Genomic DNA, 18,972 nt, shown 5'->3' on the forward strand with positions numbered 1-18,972 from the left:
TCGTTCATGTATTAAGTAGTATTAAGAAAAGCATGTTTTTAAAATTTTTTTTTTTAATTTTTTTTTATTTTCTACTTTTTAATGATAACAATAAATTAGAAACAAAGGATTTTTTGAAAGCATAATTTTTTTTATTTACGGTACATTCGAATGTTATAAGAAACTCTGTTGTCTTAAGTATAAATTAGCTTATTAATTTTTTTTTTTACATAGTAAGTAAATATGTAAGACTATATTAAAATTTCTCATTTCTCTCATTCTTTCCATTTCTTCGTGGACGTCAATATTACACGGTGTTCTTCCTATCAGCTTTGAACAATCTAATTCTTCAATTCTGAGGCCTTGCAAGGATTTATTAATATAATATTTATTATTAATATAATTATAATAGTCAACAACTCACCGTAGAAATTCTTGAAGAGTTTCTTTAATGCTTCACGAACTAGTATAAAATGATTAAATATTGAAACACGAGTACCTATCTTTAATAATATTGTTCTGTGTCTCGGTGATATTCTTAATATCCTATTTTTATCTATAATATTCACCTGATAAATATACACTATTTGTTGCGCCTCTGGAGATGACCTCCAGGTACACCCATCATCGGCGACCTGGTTGTCCAGGTCAAGAATTGACAACTGGGTCATGTATTGTCAGTTGTCACCGACCCTAGACCTCCATACAAAATTTGAGCCTCTTAGGTCATGTAGAAGTGACATAAATTGAACTCGCAAGATGTGATGACAACAGAAATGAATGAAACATTGCGAGTTAAAGAAAAGCATGTAATAATAAAAATATGTCAAATTTTTATAGTTAAGAATTATTAGGGTTTCCGTTAATTCGGGTGTTTTGCAAAAAAATTTTTGGGATTGTTATACCGATGGGTTTTGGGAGTTGAGATTTTTTAACAGGTTTTATGGTTATTACAGGACAGGTAAATTCAGGTGCAAAGCATGTCTTAAAAGTATAGCTGTAAGACGAAAGTTTATGTCTATCTTTTAGATTTAATGTATTAAATATGGATATTATGCAATTGCCACAAACCCTATTTATAAAATACACATTACTTCGTCAAATCAAAAGTCAACACGTTTTGTTGAACATGCTTTTTCAGACTTCATTTTACGCATTCACGATAATGACAATAATATCATCGTTTTACCTACGTCAGAATTTTGTTTGATAAATATTTCTTATTGTTAGGTTTCTGGCACTTTTAAACTCAACATTTGACACTCGTCTCAAAAAAAATGTATAGGTACATTTCCGAGAAGTCGACGCTTGTTCTCTTATTATAATTTAAATAAAGATAAAAGGCACAGGTAACGAAATAAACGACAAGGCATTTTGATAAATCTTCTTTAAAATAAATTATGTATGTGTTATTAAACGATGTTTTACCAATATTAATGTTATAATAATTATTGCCATTGATTTAAATTCTTAATCAATTACCCATATAGAATTGGTATTTAAAATAAATATAAAACTATTTCTACGGTTTCTTGTTAGTTTAATCTATTATTGCTCAAATGAGATTTTAGTTATACAAAATTATAACTATTTTAGAATAACCTAAAATATAATATATAATATATATATACCTATTATAAATAGGTAATAATTAAATTTATATTAAAAATGATACTTTTGAGTATCTAGAATAGTTAGTAGAAACATAATGAATATTTAGAATAAATGTTTGTGTTAATTATTTTGCATTATTTTTTATTTTGTAATAATTATTATTACCGTTTTAAAGGCTATTCACCTTGTCTTTTGACAAGGGGCCTTAACAACAAAGACAGAAAAGTGAGACTGAATTCCCGCAACGCGGGATTTCAGATATTAGTTTAAGTTAAGCTGACGTGTGAAAATATATGTAAGGTATCTTTAAGAGTTAAGTTTAGATTACAATTATTATAATAGAATATACGTACTATGATATAGTACTATTAAGCAGTTATTGTTCTTCTTTTTTTACTATCGTCATTGATGCATTAAAAATAATGTAAACAAAAATATAATAACAATATAGTTACAATAAAAATACGAAAATATTTTATCACTAATATATTGTTGGTTAAATGTACCTATTAGAAAAAAAATATAACATACTCTAACTCTTGTCAAAACTTTATGCAAGTTACTCTTTGATGATTTGGATAAATATAACAGTAAATAAGAAGTTACCTACATTTAGTTGATACCTACAATGAAAAATATATTAAATAAGTTATAATTTATAAGTACCGATAATAAGACGGCATATTTCATAGTAGGTACCTATTCCAATTATTGTTATAAAAAAATTTGCCATAATAATCAGTAATCATAAATAAAAACTTTTTACAATTATTTAGAGTAGATTTGGGCATGTATAATTTACTTTGTTTTCTTTATTTATAGTGATAACTTAAAAAAAAAATATTTTAAATTGTCTTACTCTTGTTTTTAATATACTTAAAATAAATTAAATTAATATTATATACGGGAATCAATATAAAAATCTATTATATTACCTATGAAGATGTATTTAGTTTAAAATTATTATTTAAATTAATAACCAGTTGAAATTAAAATTAATTTACATTTATTTATATTCGTTAGAAATGTGGTTGGAAAGTTACCATTTTTACCTATCATTTCAAGCATAAAGCTGAATGATATTATAAGTTATTTGATTTTGAAATTTTAAAAATTAAACTAATAATACTCTATTTACAACGTTTATTGACGTATTAGAAATATATTTAATACATTTGTATTATTATTATTATTATGATTATTATAAATTAGTACCTAAATTAATAATTAAAAATATTTGCTGGAGCAGTGGAAACATCTCGATTTAAATAATCTTATATAATTTAATTACAACTATTTAATCCTATTTTTAAAATGCAGTTTTACAATTGTTCGCATTTTACCTCTTTAGGTATTTAACTGCGAGTTATTGTTAAATTATAAATTTCAAAAACGTCCTAACTTAATACGTAAAAATTATTTTATACAATACCTTTATACCAAAATTGCAAGTATTTAATAGGATAGGCAACATTAAATAGGATTGGATATTAAATGTTACATTTATTCATTGGAATTTAAAACTATATTGTGAAAAACTAATACATATTATTATATACCTACCTTGTATTTTTATTGATTTTATTTATGTATAAATTTTAAATTATATATTAAATATGTAGTAAATAATTATATTCAATAAAATAAATAATATATAGGTTAACCTAAACATATTGTTTACATTTAAATAATTTTTAAAAATCACTTAAAGTTGTGTTGATAAATGATAACATATTCAAACTATCAGGAACATTTTGAAGGGAAAACACGATAGTTTAAAAAAGTATAAGTAGTTATGTGTTATATTAACAGGCATTCAAAATTAAAATAATTAAATTCTATTAATATATTGTATTAATAATTGTACAGTTTAAACGAAAAAAAAACAATAATTTATAGTACTTTGATGACAATAAAAAATCATGAATTTATTTTAAGTAATTATTATAATATAGCAGTACCTATAATTTATAGAATAATATAATATTATTATATAATATGAAATTTTATGACAATAAAGAAAAGTGAGATTCGCGTGTAACTGTAGTTTGATAACATTAATTAACAATTATACATTTTAGTTTATTGTTTATAGTTTTATTGTTTATGAATAAAATTTCGATTAAGTTTTTATTTAACTGTTTATTATGTGTTAAAATGTATGGATAATAATAATATTAAAATGTTGATATGTTATACTCTATTGGTAAAATCATTTTTGTTATACTGATACCGATCAATTATTTTGTATGGTGAAAATTGTTTTGTACAACATATTAAGAGGAAAATATTATATTTTATTTTATTGTTAATTTTATTATTATTTTTAGCATTAAGCATTATATTATGTACCTACACAGGAATGGACAATAAATCTATCAAACTTAAAATATATGTGTAGAAGTGTTGGATAATTTAGTATCCCAAATATTGGAAAACAAGACAATAATGTTATAAAAATTCCTAAAATATTAATTCAAACAAATATTATATGATTATATTTTACATTACCTATTAAAATTAATGTAATTCAAAGACGTTGGTTATTGGTGTTAAATAATATTTGTTTTATATCACAAACAAAAAATATAACTTCGAGTTAGTTGGTCCATTTAAATGCTGTGAGTTTTAAAATAATTTTCCTACATCAAATATTCTGTATACTAAATTTGAAACAACTAAAATGTTTCTTCATTTTAATGAATCTAAAAATATTATCATTTTTAACCTTTACTATTCAATTTTATTGAGTTTTTAAAATAAGTTTAAAAATTCATATTTGAAATACATAATGTGTGCTTAGCACAACAAAAAAATACCTGTTAATTAATTAATAATAATTTAAAATCTTTAAGACCTAACCAAATCTTCAGCATAATTTACTTAAAAAATTATGTCAGTAAAATCTCACTAAAATAGTAATATATAATCTAACAATACAAAAATAAGTTAGAACATGATTATAGTGAGCATATAATTTTGAATTTTATTATAAAATGTATATTATACTCATATTTGAAACGCAAACTAAAAATTAGTTTTAACTATTTGCATTAATATTATTTTTAAAAAGTTTAATCATCTTGGTAAGAAAAAAAAATGATTTCTTAAATATTAAACGTTTTTACCTGCCTAAATCAAGAAAGTCCTAAGCTGAAAATATAGGTAGTAATGTTTTTAACAGAAAATAGTACTTTCAAGGTTTTTTTTTAGTTTAAAGTTAAAAAACTGTTTACATGTTTATATAATATATTGAATTTATTACACTTTAAATATTTTTTTTTTTTTTTATATTGCTGACGAGTTTATGGAAATATATACCAAACCTAACTTTAATTAATGTCCTTATTTATTCATAAACAAAATCGATAAATTAATTTAATTTTAATATTAAAAAATTTATTAGCCATCTTACATAATAATTATATACATTTTTAAAAATATTTTGACATACTATAACTGAAAAATATAATACTCTTAGGTAAAGAAATAGAAACATACAGAATGTTGTTAAATAGAAAAACAATTCTTTCCTTCAATTAATTTTCTATAACTTTCTAAAATGTGATACATTTTATATATTTACAAAATTAATAAAATTAATTGTTTTCCCTAAATTTAAAATCAAATTAATCATATTACCTATACGTACTCCAAACTTTGTTTTTATTTGACATATCATTTTTACCTTTATGTATTTAACCTTGTTATCATCCAATAATTAACTTGTCAATTAAAATAATAATAACAAATTATTGTAATCAAAATTTAAATTTAGAAAATATGAACTTTTATCTTTACAACAATTGCATTTTATTTTATATCATGGGTGTAATGAAGAAGGTATAATTTATGTTACATTTTTCCTCTTGAAAACGTGTCTTAAGGTTATAGAAATCGGTTAAAAATCATCTACTTATAAAAACCAATTTCGTATGTTTTTAATTACCTATTGATATATTTACAAACTTAAAATATATTCAAAGTACATAGTTACGTTTTCTGAAAGCGAAATCCATTATAATTTAACAATTATTATAATAGGTTAAACATATTCATCGCTTACCGCAGTTTTATCATATCATTCAACATATCCATCTATATATTATACCAATATCAGCTCTTGAACTTCTATCTTAAATTATTACCCAAATTATTATAAAATAGATTTTATATTTTGTATTGAGAAATATGTAGGTATGTAACGAATTGAATGTCTTAATTAAAAACAGTGCTCGAATTGGGATAATAAAGAGAGAGACTCCTGTAACTATACTTGAAAAAGTGAACGTCCCTTGGAATTATCGAACTCACCTTAACTTAGTAAAGAACCACCCGCGACTTACCACCAACAGTCAATCATTAGACAAACAATTACAATATGCGATTATATGACTATACGAGTAATGCCTGTCAAACTACTTATGTTTGATTAAAATAAATATTTTTGAGCAATAGTTATTTATTTACATTAAAAATAATTGTAATTAATTAAAATGTGTATTAATGTACATTATGATTAATTATATCCCACTGCTGTAACGCAGTATCATAGTATTAATAAGTATTAAGATGTAGGAAAATTTCGTAAAATTCAATTTGAACATATTATTCACGGCAAAAATAACAATTGGAAAAATAATGTACGTTAAAAAATAATGTAAAAAAAATAACGTACAGTAATTTAAGTACTCAATTTTAAAGCAAATAATTAGTAGTCGTGGTCTCAAAATATTTTTTTTTTTTTTTGTTATTAAAAGATTTTTATTCAATCTGTTACTAAAATAGAACAATAAGAACAATTGATGAATTAAATAAAAATAAAATAAAATAAAAATAAATAACGACAGATTAGACTGAGTGTAGAGGCCTCCCAGCGGAGGTACTACGACAAACGGTCTCAAAATATGAAAAAAAAATAGTGAAGGAGCTCTGCCCACCTGTACCCCCCCCCTTTTCCACCAATTCGAGCATGGAATTTAAAGGGTAAACGTTTAGTTGAGCTAATGGTTTTGACAATTTACGAATACGTAATTTTTATATAGAAGTACCTATAGGTACAGTTTTACTGATAAACCACATTTCTTTAATTTAAGAGGTACTAAATGACTTATGGGTTTAAGTCCTCTTAGTCCCTTTAGTTCAATTTTATGCGAAACAACTTGAATGACGTGTTACTAAGATTCCCATTTTATGAAATATATATTTGGGTTGTTGTACCTACATGTTAATTCCTGCATGATGAAATTTTGTTAGATGTTTTATATCAATACAGTTACACATGCATTTTTTTCATGATAAAATTAACTTTTTAAAATTGAATAGTTTCATAAATTTTAAACTAATAATATTACACTATAGATCAAACATCTTATAAGAAGTTGAATAAAACAAATAATTGTTGCGTAAAAGAACTAAATTATGTAGTTATGAAAAATAATAGTAATGGTTTGTTTATACAACATCTACGTAAATCAGATACCTATTATTATTCTTAATTACACATGAAATTACATCAGTTAAAAACCCACGTTTGAATTTTTCCACAACCATCAGATAATAATAAAGTCTTAATTTGAGCTTTAAAATAATAAATATACCTAGGTATTACCTATCTATGACTATATATCTATATAATATGTACGATTACTATTATAATTGATACGACTTATAAAAATATTTCGTTTTAAATTTTAACCGATAGTATTATTACGTATGTGGAGGACATCATTATGTAATAAATATTTTAATTTATGGATAGCTTACATACAATATTATTATTTAATCAATTATTTATAGTACCGATAACCATTTAAATAAAACACAAACTAAAGTAAGTTCTAATTATGACAATTAATTTTTCTGTGATTGTAAAAACGTTATTATGTAGTGTTGTTGTATTTGAATTATACACTGACAAGTATTATTAATATAAGTGTACCTATGTCTATACGTAAATAGTAAACCAGTTATCTTTTAAGTTAGAAAAAATAGTATTATTATATTATATATTATGTGGACGTGGAAAATTACATTTATTGTAAATTGTTGTAAAACTTTGCAATTTGTATTTTTTTTTATTATTATTATTATTATTATTATTATTTTACTGTACCTATTCATCTAGATGCTTGTGAAATTATGGAACATAATCTATGTGCTACTAAAAGGGCTTTATCTGTGTGCCCAATATATTATACCTATACCTATATATTAGCTCTTATATTATATCAGTAGCTAATAATTTTCTGAAAAAAATAATAAATTACGTTATAATGCAATACTTTTGTTGGAATTAATTCATGAAAACCAATCCTATTTGAGAAAAAAACATTCTTGTATGATCATAGGTACCTATAATGATAATAATGATTGTTGGTTAACGTTTGAATTAAGAAAGTGCGCAGACGCGCATTTGGTGTCCGGTCCAGTTTACATATAACAAAAACTCTTTTTTTTGGAGGTTAGGTTAGAATAAGTAGAATTAACTTTTTGGGGATATCTCGAGTGCGCCCTGTTATTAATTGTTTCCTTTTTCAAGGACCGACTTCTCGAGTGCGTCCTCGGTCCACAGCGATAGGTATTCAAGACAAACTATTCGACTAAAAACCTATAAGATAAATGTCTGACGATTATATGTGGTGGTTTAAAATATGTATGCAACTATTATATTATGTACTTAATTCATTATTTTTAAACTATGACTGTGGAAAATGTGGGGAAACTGCATTTTATTTTAAATTCGATAATAATCATTAAGCACAACTACAACTTACTTATTAAACATATTATTATATAAGTATTCTTCAAAATTGCCGACTAGAATTTGAAATTCAACACTTTTGTTAACTATTAAGTTATTTTTAGTTACATGCTATAATGCTATAATACTATATATTTTGACAGTCAAATGATCAATTTTGGTTCGCTAGGTTATTAACTATCAATGGTCCTCTAAAGTTTAGTATAACATGCGTTAATACTTTTAACTGAAATATCTCATTTACAAGAGCTAAATAATTTTTTCGTAAACTGTATTGGACGCAATAAAAAAATATATTTTGGCGATAAAAGTGGGCCCCCAATGGACCGTTCCCCTCTTGACCCCCCCCCCCACTTAATCCAGGCTTGCAGACTGATGGCAACCGTTGTACAAACATCAAACACACACATTATATACAATACAAGATAATCGGTAATCATCGTCTGTTGAGTGTTTCTTCGAAACGCGATTATCGCGAATTTTGGATATTGATAACGTATTAAATATAATATTATAATCCCCCGCCTTAACCGTCACCACATGATCACATTGCTTAAATGCGATGACGGATGACAAAACTAGATGGATTATCGATTTCTAATGTACATATTATGAATGATATAATATTATTATATTGTCATTCGTCATAAGTATGCGTGTTTTGTTATGAGCCGTTCATTAGGTTTTCATCTTGTACCGACTTCCGATTCTCAAAGTCTCGCTATACTTTTGCGAATCCGCTCCATAACCCATTACGAAAATATTAAGTTAAAAAAATATTAACATTTAAACAATTTATTTAATTTTCCTTTCCGTGTCTTAAAAAATTGGTTTAATTCAGGAGAGAATAAATTCCATTTTGCCAACTTAAAATCAAATAATGCCAAGTGGGGGGGGGGGGGTTGTACACGGGGCGTCCTTCGATTGGTCCCTGCCTATATAAACAAAATATGCAACCGTCAATTAAATACAATTTCAAGTGTTCTTTTATAAATTAAATGATACGATTCGTTTTTTGAACAGGCACCTCCGCATGTTACACAATGTGGGTTTACTCAACTGTTTAAACAAATAAAAAACGGCAGAGGCACGATTACAAAAATGTTGTATGATTGTGGTCATAAAATATTCTTGTATAGAATACCTAGAAAAATTATTGTTTTATACTAATTGTTTTGTAATATATAATATGATTTACTTGAAGTTTGAACTAATTACTCCTAATAGAATAATGTCCCGATATCAAAATTGATAACGATCTTATTAAAATATAATAAATTAAGCGTATCATTTCTACAGTACAAATTAGAGGATAATATACATTATTGTATAGGTAGTCACATTATATTTTATTAATTTGTAGTAACGTGAAAATGGACTGTGCACGCAGTGTATATACACAGTCACACACTTCAAGTTACTACCTTCTCATATGTATATATATATATTCACCTCCGTTGATATATATATATATATATATATATATAAGGATTTAATTATATGCTAAATTGACTCACCCTAATTTGATTGAGGATCCGTTAGACGTTCGATGAACAAAGGAAGAATAAATGGGCTTGATATTAAACCACTTTTGATTTATTTTTTTATTAAGAACACAACTTATATATTTGAAATACTTAAAAGAATATATTTATTATTTAAAATATAAAATATTACAATGAACATATATTGATATTGCTTATTACGTATGACTGCCATCAAGGGCGAACGCAGAGGGACTGACTCTGTATGAATCTGATCGGTGGTCGAAGGGTATCAACAGAGCACAGATTATAACAGTACTTGTATAGAAGGAGTAAAGGACATAAGCATAAAAGACCACAGATGTTTATCATAATATAAATATCTGTGTGATCGTATTATATAATGTTATAATATAATAAATTATATTGAGGGACATGATGATGACACTCTTCTTAGTTCTTGTATTAACTAGTTGTGAAGAGTGGCTATCATTACAAATTTCGTTTTTTTTAGGGAACTCCAGCGTATCGTGTTTTAAGAAGTAATATTTAGGCAATTCGTAAGACATGTACAATTGGGCTATGTCTATGTATGAGAAGTAAATTAACAATAGTGTGTCTCATCCGTTATCGCTTTTGTCACAATTCCGCCCGCCTATTGCACAAAATACGGATTCCTGGAACTACGATAGTAATAATGATAATAATATCAATAATTATTATTATTATAATACATACTAACTACCAATTAAAAATTTAAAAAATATAATACAATTTATAAAAATGTTAGACAGCATTCTCAAAAACCATCTGATGATGGTAATTAATGATTACTTATAGTTTATAAATTTAATTTTAAATGAAAAATAAACTATTAATAATATAATTTTCTTCAATTCAATGATTCTGAGCAGAGCATATTCAGTATATAATAAAGTATATTATACAAACTCTTTCTTGATTGTAAATTGTCCCATCAGTGTTTTTTTATTTTGTTTTATTTTATTTTTTTATTTTAACGGTGATTTCCCCATGTCCGTGCTGCGGTAACCCCAGCATTGTCCATGACCAATTATTATCAAATCAAAATTTAACTCGTACAATATCATGTACAGCTAATATTTTGAAAATTTCCTCAAGTATAGGAATTGATAAAATTAACATCTGATATAAATCTCAAGTGTCTACAGTTATTCGTTCTTGAATTACAACAAAATAAAAAAAATCACTACAAGAAAAATCGAATGAATATCAAATGTTGAACTTCAAACGCTCATAAAATTTGATTTGACTTTCTTATAGACATTTTTTTATTGATAAATGTAGATAGCTTTATATGGAATCTTGTACTAGATTTTAAAATCTTAGACTTTGCTGAGTGGCTTTGCTTATCTGTCTAACATGTATTGAATTCTCTATTCAAATATGATTATTATAAATTGTTTCATTTTTTTTTTACAAATTGTATATATTTTAAATAAAAAAGCCGATAAGTGGATGTCACTCTGATGAACAGTAGGTTACAAGTGGGTCACTGTAATGGATGGTTTTGAATTTGAATTCAACGATATTATAATAACATTCTCTACGACAAACAATTCTGAGCGGAGACGGTTTTTCAGTCTAGGATAATTTAAATTATATTTATATTGTTACTACTTATTATTAATACGGTGACTAGTAAGTTGAATTAATATTATAAGATTACAAAAAAATAACTAAAATCATTATTCTTGGTTATTTAATATGACACGTTATTTTTTAGTTTATTTGGTTACAGCCTACAGGATAATTACTTACCATTTTCAATTTATTAAATATGTCAAAATTTGTACTTTAAAAGTTTATAAAAAAAATCTTGCCTGTTTATTTTCAATACTTTTCAGGTGATATTTTAAGTATGGGTGATGAGCCTTGTATTGTACTTTCAAGCATTTTGACCCAACGAATAAATTAAATATGTCCATATACAGTCTAAAACGAGTCAAAACATTTAAGTATACATAGCGGTATACATTCAAATATAGGAATTGATAAAATAATTAAATGTTATAAATTTCGAGGTTCTACGGTTAATCGTTTTTGAATTACAAAAACATGAGAAATCGAGTAAATATCTCGGTGGAAGACATAAGCACCAAAATAAGATAAGAAAAAAAAAGTCGTATCGTACAAAAGCACCAAAATCGTATCGTACATAAGTGCCAAAATCCTAGGTACCTGTGTACCACGGTTAATATATATTAAATAACAGATATTAAATTTAGAACTATATCGTTCATAAACTCTAAACGTTTGATCTTAATCGACAAATGTATAATCTGATAAATAATTGTACAATGGAAGAAATACCAGGATGGTGAAATAAATCGTGTAGAATATGTGAAAAAAAGTGAAATTAAAAAATCAATCAATTTATTAAATTTAGGTTTAATTTATTATTGACATTTCTTTTTTTATAAAATCCCAACCGATGTATTAAATTTATATTTATTTACATAATTGCATGTATATCATAATTTATGATTTATTAATTTTATAATATAATATAATTTTTATAAGACAGCAATTCTCAAATAACTATTTATATAGTATACATATAATATCATTTTTATAAGATATATCAATTTTGAAAAAAACTACTTATATAAAATATTTATTTTGGCGCAAATGATATGTCATTTTTGCACCTTTGGCGCTTATGTCATATGTTGGGTATAACAGGTATAATATATTAGATTGACGCTTATGTCATATACCCAAATATCCAATGTTGTAAACATTTGAACTTCGAACACACTTAAAAGTTTACTAATTTTACTTTACGGTAGAAACTGTTTTATGTTTAAGGTAAACGAACTTATTATGAATCTTGTATTCATTTTTCAAATCTTAGATTTAAAAAGAACATTTTTATATGTTTTAACTCAAAATATTTTATCAAAATAATTATTGGGTCCCTTACCACTCACTCAATTATTAATAAAAGCACCTATATACATATCAAATTTTGTCGCTTACACGTCATTATTTTCATAAAATATATCGTTGGCAGTACATCGTTTGATCATTGATAACATGTTATAAATTAATGGTACAACCAGTGTTGGGTAAGTTAATTTTAAAAAGTAATTAAGTTACTTTACTCGTTACTCAAATAAAATTGTAATGAAATGACTTTACTTTTCAAATAAAAAAGCAGCTCATTACTTTCTCGTTACAAAAATAAAATTTTTGTTACGTTACTACCCAACACCGGGTACAACTGAATGGAAACTATGTTTCTAAGGTTCGGTCTACAACACTAAGTATAGCTATAGTATCGCTTAATACAAATGTGCCATTTACATCAAATATCAGACGATACACAATATACATTTTTGGAAGCAACCTGAGAAACTTAGAAGTACTCGGGCTACGTCAAAACTATGACTTTTTTCTTGGGACGTACTCAACTACGTCAAAAGCATGTACCTATTAAGAGTTAACTCTTTTCTAAATTATATCATGCAGTAAAATATTTCATTTTAGTCAGGTTATTTATAATCTTTAATACCTTTTGAGATGAGTTTAATTTTAAATACGTTTATAATGGGTAACCGAATAGTAGTAAGTACTTATGTAATAAAAATGCATACAAATACGAAAATTGCCAAATAAAAAATGTAATATACTGTATCGTTGTATATGAAACAAATTTGTAGGTTGCATATTACGATAGTAATACGAAATCACCTATACAAACAAAATATGCTACCGTAAATTAATTACATTTTCAAGTGTTCTTTTATAAAGTTAAATGATTCGTTTTTTGAACAGGCACCTCGATGTTACGCAATGTGGGTTTATTCAACTGTTGAAACAAACTAAACGGCGAAGGCACGATTACAAACTTTTGGATGATTATGGACATAAAATATTCTAGTATTGAATACCTAGAAAAATTATTGTTTTATACTTGTTTTGTAATAAATAATATGATTTACTTGAACTAATTAATCCTAATTGAATATAGTCTTGATATCAAAATTGATAATTTATTATATTATTAAAATATAATAAATTAAGCGTGACATTTCTGCAGTACAAGTTAGGGGATAATATATATATCATTGTATGTATATAGGTGGTCCCATTATATTTTATTAATTCGTTTTTTAAGTGGACTTCATATGAGAAGTAAATGATCACTAGTGTGTGTAACCCGTTATCCAAAGGTGGGCAAGTTAATGAAAATAATTAACTCAAGTTAAGTTAAGTTAAGAGGACACAAGATCGATAAGTTAAAAATTAACAGTTAACAGTTAACAGTTTTTATATCCTATATACAAAATTTCCACCCGAAGCAGTGCTTCGACTTCAACATTATAGTACCTTATCTTTTAGCAAATTGTATCAAGATGGTACTTTAGGGAGGTCATTTTACGATTTATATCACCATAGAAACGAATAAAAAATTATAATATTAAAATATTAATTCAACTTAAAAATGATATAATAAATAATGACAATATAAAATATCCAGACTGACAAACCGTCTTCGCTCAGAATCATTTTCCCATACAATGATATTAAATCATTGAATTCAAGTCTAATACAATCCATTATACAATGACCCACTTGTAACCTACTGTACAGTAGAGCGACATCCACTTACCTGCTTATTTTTATTTTATTTTTTTTATTCAATATGTGTGTCACTTTTAGGTACATACAACACGATTGCGAACGTTATACCTTTTTTTTTTTATTTTAATTTTTTTATTTTATCGGCGATTTCCTCATGTCCGTACTGCGGTAACGTTACCCAAGCACTGTCCATGACCAATTACTATCAAATCAAAATTTAACTCGTACAGTATCATGTACAGCTCATATTTTGAAAATTTTATCAATAGGGCTTGGAAGTTGTAGGAGCTAAAAATGTAAAATATATACATGCAAATATGCACGAAAAAATTGCAAAAAATGCTTTAAAAATGTTAAATATGCGTAAAAAATCAATGAAATATGCACTTTTTTAGCTAAAATTGGCGAAATATGCATTTTCAATTTTCAATTTTTCAACTCGCGATTGTATACTTCAAATTTCTAGCTAGGTCTGCTATAAATTGTGATCATACAGAAAAATATGCAATTCCTACAACTTCCGAGCCCTATTTATCAAGTATAGGGATAGATAGTCTACAGTTATTCGTTCTTGAATTACAACAAAATAAAATAAATCACCACATGAAAAATCGAATGAATATTCAATTTTGTAAACATTTTAACTTCAAACGTTCATAAAATTTGATTTGACTTTCTTATAGACATTTTTTTATTGATAAATGTAGATAGCTTTATATGGAATCTTGTACTAGATTTTAAAATCATAGACTTTAAAAGAAAAATTTGGTATCATTCAAGTTAGGGCATAATATATAATATTATCATATGTTATCAAACTAACATTCTAACAATGTATTAAGACTCTTGTCGTGGGCTGAGAATTAAAAGGTTCTATGCACAGAACTTTTTTATTCTTATACATATTTTTTCCAGTTTTTTAGTTTTATAAAATGTGTGGATGTCTAGTATTTAATATTAACAATGTATCTGACAATAATTAAAATTATTTGTCATTAAGATTTTGGTTATATAAGATAACCTGAAAAACAAATATTGGGTATAAAAGTTATGAATCGCTCTGCTGAACAATTGGATATTGTGACATATAACCTTAATTTTACATAGTTTTAAATAAAACCGTTTTCCTTAATTTGTTTTTTGTTTTTTTGGCACTTTTAAGAGCCACCGGCAATTTTAAATTTTTACCTTTGATGGAAAATCGAAGTATTTTTTCAACTACTTATCGTGTACATAAAATAAAAAAATAAAAAAAACACATCATTGTAAAATCAATAGGTCCTTTATTTATCACTCCGCTCAGTCTAAAAAATAAAAATGTGTTTTTACCTACCTACAGTTTTTGTATGTAGCTCTTATTGTACCTATATCATGTGTTGTTGTTTACACTTTTGTTTCCACATTAGTAATAGTTATAGGTATAGCGGTTGGTAAGTAACACACTTGTTTTTATGAACTCAACAGTCATTATATTGACATACGTGACATAAACACTAACTACTATGTATTGTTAATATATTGCAATAGTTTGCCAAAATTTCCAAAGTAGCGGAAACGGTATAATATGATATGAGTATATGACCTAATTATAATATCGTATTATACAATTTTGGAGTTAATCAATATAATTGATTGTAATTTCATCGATGTCTTTTTTTTAAACAGCTAATTTGTAAATTTCTTGAATTATAGCAAAATGATATGATGATGTCTAATCATATCGTGGGTTTACTCAATCGTTTATAAAAATTAAAAACAACCGTTCTAGCACAATACTAGCGTAGTGTTACACAAAGATTGAATATCGAAAAGTCTATAATATAGAAAATAATATAGACTTTTCGTTGAAGAATTTTAATTTATTTATAATGTGTTTTCCTTCGAATTACCTACTACATTAAATATTATTAAAACGCTCTTTATAGGTTTGCCTTATTCCTCACACAAGAATTTTGTATCCACGATATTCAATCTTTGTGTAACACACGCTAGTATTGTGCTAGAACGGTTGTTTTTAATTTGTATGAACGATTGAGTAAACCCACAATATGATGAGACCAGGGACTGGAACCTTGATGATTTGTACGGTTCTGATTCCTATTCGGTTCCCAGTAAAACTAACATTTCGGTTTCGGTTCCTATTTAGTTCCCAGAAAAACTAAAATTTCTGTTCGGTTCCAAGAAAAACGAACATTTAGATTTCTTTTCGGTTCTTAAATAATAAAAAAAAAATGTTACCTGATTTGGTTTTTTACTTGTGTAAAAAATATGTCAATTAAAAGTATCGGTTCCGGTTTTTAAATTAATTTAAATAAGGGTTCCGGTGAGGTTCCGGTATTAAAATTAATTTAAATAAGGGTTTCAGTGAGGTTTTGTTTCTCAATATTCAAAGGGTTCCAGTTCCAAAACCGGTTCTTTTTGGTGAGGTTCCAGTCCCTAGTCTATGTACCTACACAGATTTTATCTACTTCGCCCGTATGGTCGGAAACACTTTTATCAAATTAAAACAAACATAAATAAAATACTTAGCAAATTCAGATTGCCTAGCCCGTACTATAATCGACGTTTCACACGCTCGATCGTCGTACCTTGCGTTCTCGCCGAATCACTCAGCGACAACGGGACTGTCTGTGCCTGCGCGTACGGCGGTGTTATAAAGTAAAATATTGTTGCTGCCTCAGCACATCTTGCTTCATTGGCCTGATCTATATTAATATCTAAATTACTAAATTGATTTCTACATGTAATATTTGTACATTAAATAATATTACAGTGATGACTGTCTACAATATACGACAGTATTATGTAATAGAATGCATGTTTTCGGTTATTTGACAAAAAAATATAGGTATAGTCACACAGACCTGCAGTTTTGGCCAACACAATAATATAACTGACAATTATTGTTATTATGTATTCACAGTTCACATAAACAATACCTGCTATAGTATTCAATGTTATACAATAGGACTTAGCACCCTCCCTGAATACGATTTAGGCCTCCCAAAAATATTCTTTATTGTTTTAGATTTAAGGCACCTGTGGGTTATTTTAAATTAATAGTTTTTGCTATCTGAATTCAAATTTCAACGCACTGCATACAATATGCTTTCTCATACTATTTTCAATCTCTATTTTTCTATCTAAATGGGAAAATAGCCAATGGTAATGACATATCAAAGCTTTTCCTATAATATTTTTTGTCAGTGTATTAAACTAACCCTTTATCGAAAAAAACCACCACAATAATTCAACCCTTGTATAATTCTCGAACACTCTCCCCTCTCACTGCAACATTTCACTTGACGAAGTTATCTAGCCCCGATGGAATTTTTAGTTATCTCTCAGCTCATTGTGCTAACTTCATATCAATACATTTATTTCTAGAAGAATATATATTCCAATCGATTTGAAAAACAAGTTCTATTACACCAGTTTTCAAAAAATGGCAATAAAACAGATACCAAAAATTATATACAAATAAAATCAACAACAACTAAACAAACAGAAAAGCTTATAAAAGTCAGTGGTTCTAGTATTTTTCTTTTATTATTGTCGTTCGTTGCTGAAAAATAGAAAGAAGTTGTATTCAGAAAAGTCCGTACTTAACTATATTCTTAAAAAAATGACATCAATTTTATTCAAGTTAAACGTTATACTTATTGTGCTATACGTCAGCATGACGATTATCCATTTGTCGTCACAAGGTATCAACTATAATTTTCATATTTTATGTAGATTAAATATATCAAGATATATTAGGTAGGTAGGTAACTAGTTAAACATAAAAATTGATTATTCTGCAGGAATATTGTAAATATTATAATACATATTATATTACATATTATTATAATAATATATAGGTATAGACATATAGACATATAGGTATTATGTATGATCATAAAATATAATAATTATTTTATTATATATTATACGATATACCTAATTAATAATTCTATAATAATAAACTAAATATGTTTGTGAAAGTAAAAATGTGGGTTACAATTTAAAATGCCTACAATGTATAACATGTGTTGGTTGTATTATATATCTATGAATAAAATTGTAATGTTATAATAATTATTATTAACAATTATTGTTCTAAACAATTTTAAAATAATTCAAAATACTCTGTTATAGTTCTAAAGAATGAGGATAAATCACCGGCAGTAACTGGTAAATATTTTAAGTTACAATATTACAACGTACCAATATTATGTATTCTGTCTAAAACAATAATCTCATAATATTATATAATATATTACATTATATTTATAATATAGTTATATAATATCAAACTAAATTTAATAGTGATCATAAAATGATAGATTAAAATATTTATGATGTATAATATATATTATATTGTATTTATTTATAACCTATGTAATAAGTTATTGTCCTAATCAAATGTAATATAATTTAAAATATCTGAAAAATATGATAACATAACTCAAACTCAAAAACCTGAAGTTGGTAAATAATTTAAGATACGATAATTAGGTA

At 25.9% G+C, this 18,972-nt stretch overlaps 1 long non-coding RNA gene across 1 annotated transcript; it reads left to right on the forward strand.

Annotated features, from left to right (window-relative positions):
• Positions 1 to 18,004: 18,004 nt before the first annotated feature.
• LOC103309601 lies at positions 18,005 to 18,645 on the forward strand (the record flags this gene model as incomplete). Its single annotated transcript, XR_510768.2, is given in 2 exon segments — positions 18,005 to 18,176; positions 18,610 to 18,645. It is a non-coding gene; the product is annotated as an uncharacterized LOC103309601 (long non-coding RNA).
• Positions 18,646 to 18,972: the final 327 nt, after the last annotated feature.

The sequence above is a fragment of the Acyrthosiphon pisum genome, chromosome X (assembly GCF_005508785.2).
Source record: "Acyrthosiphon pisum isolate AL4f chromosome X, pea_aphid_22Mar2018_4r6ur, whole genome shotgun sequence".
Classification (NCBI taxonomy): Eukaryota; Metazoa; Arthropoda; class Insecta; order Hemiptera; family Aphididae; genus Acyrthosiphon; species Acyrthosiphon pisum.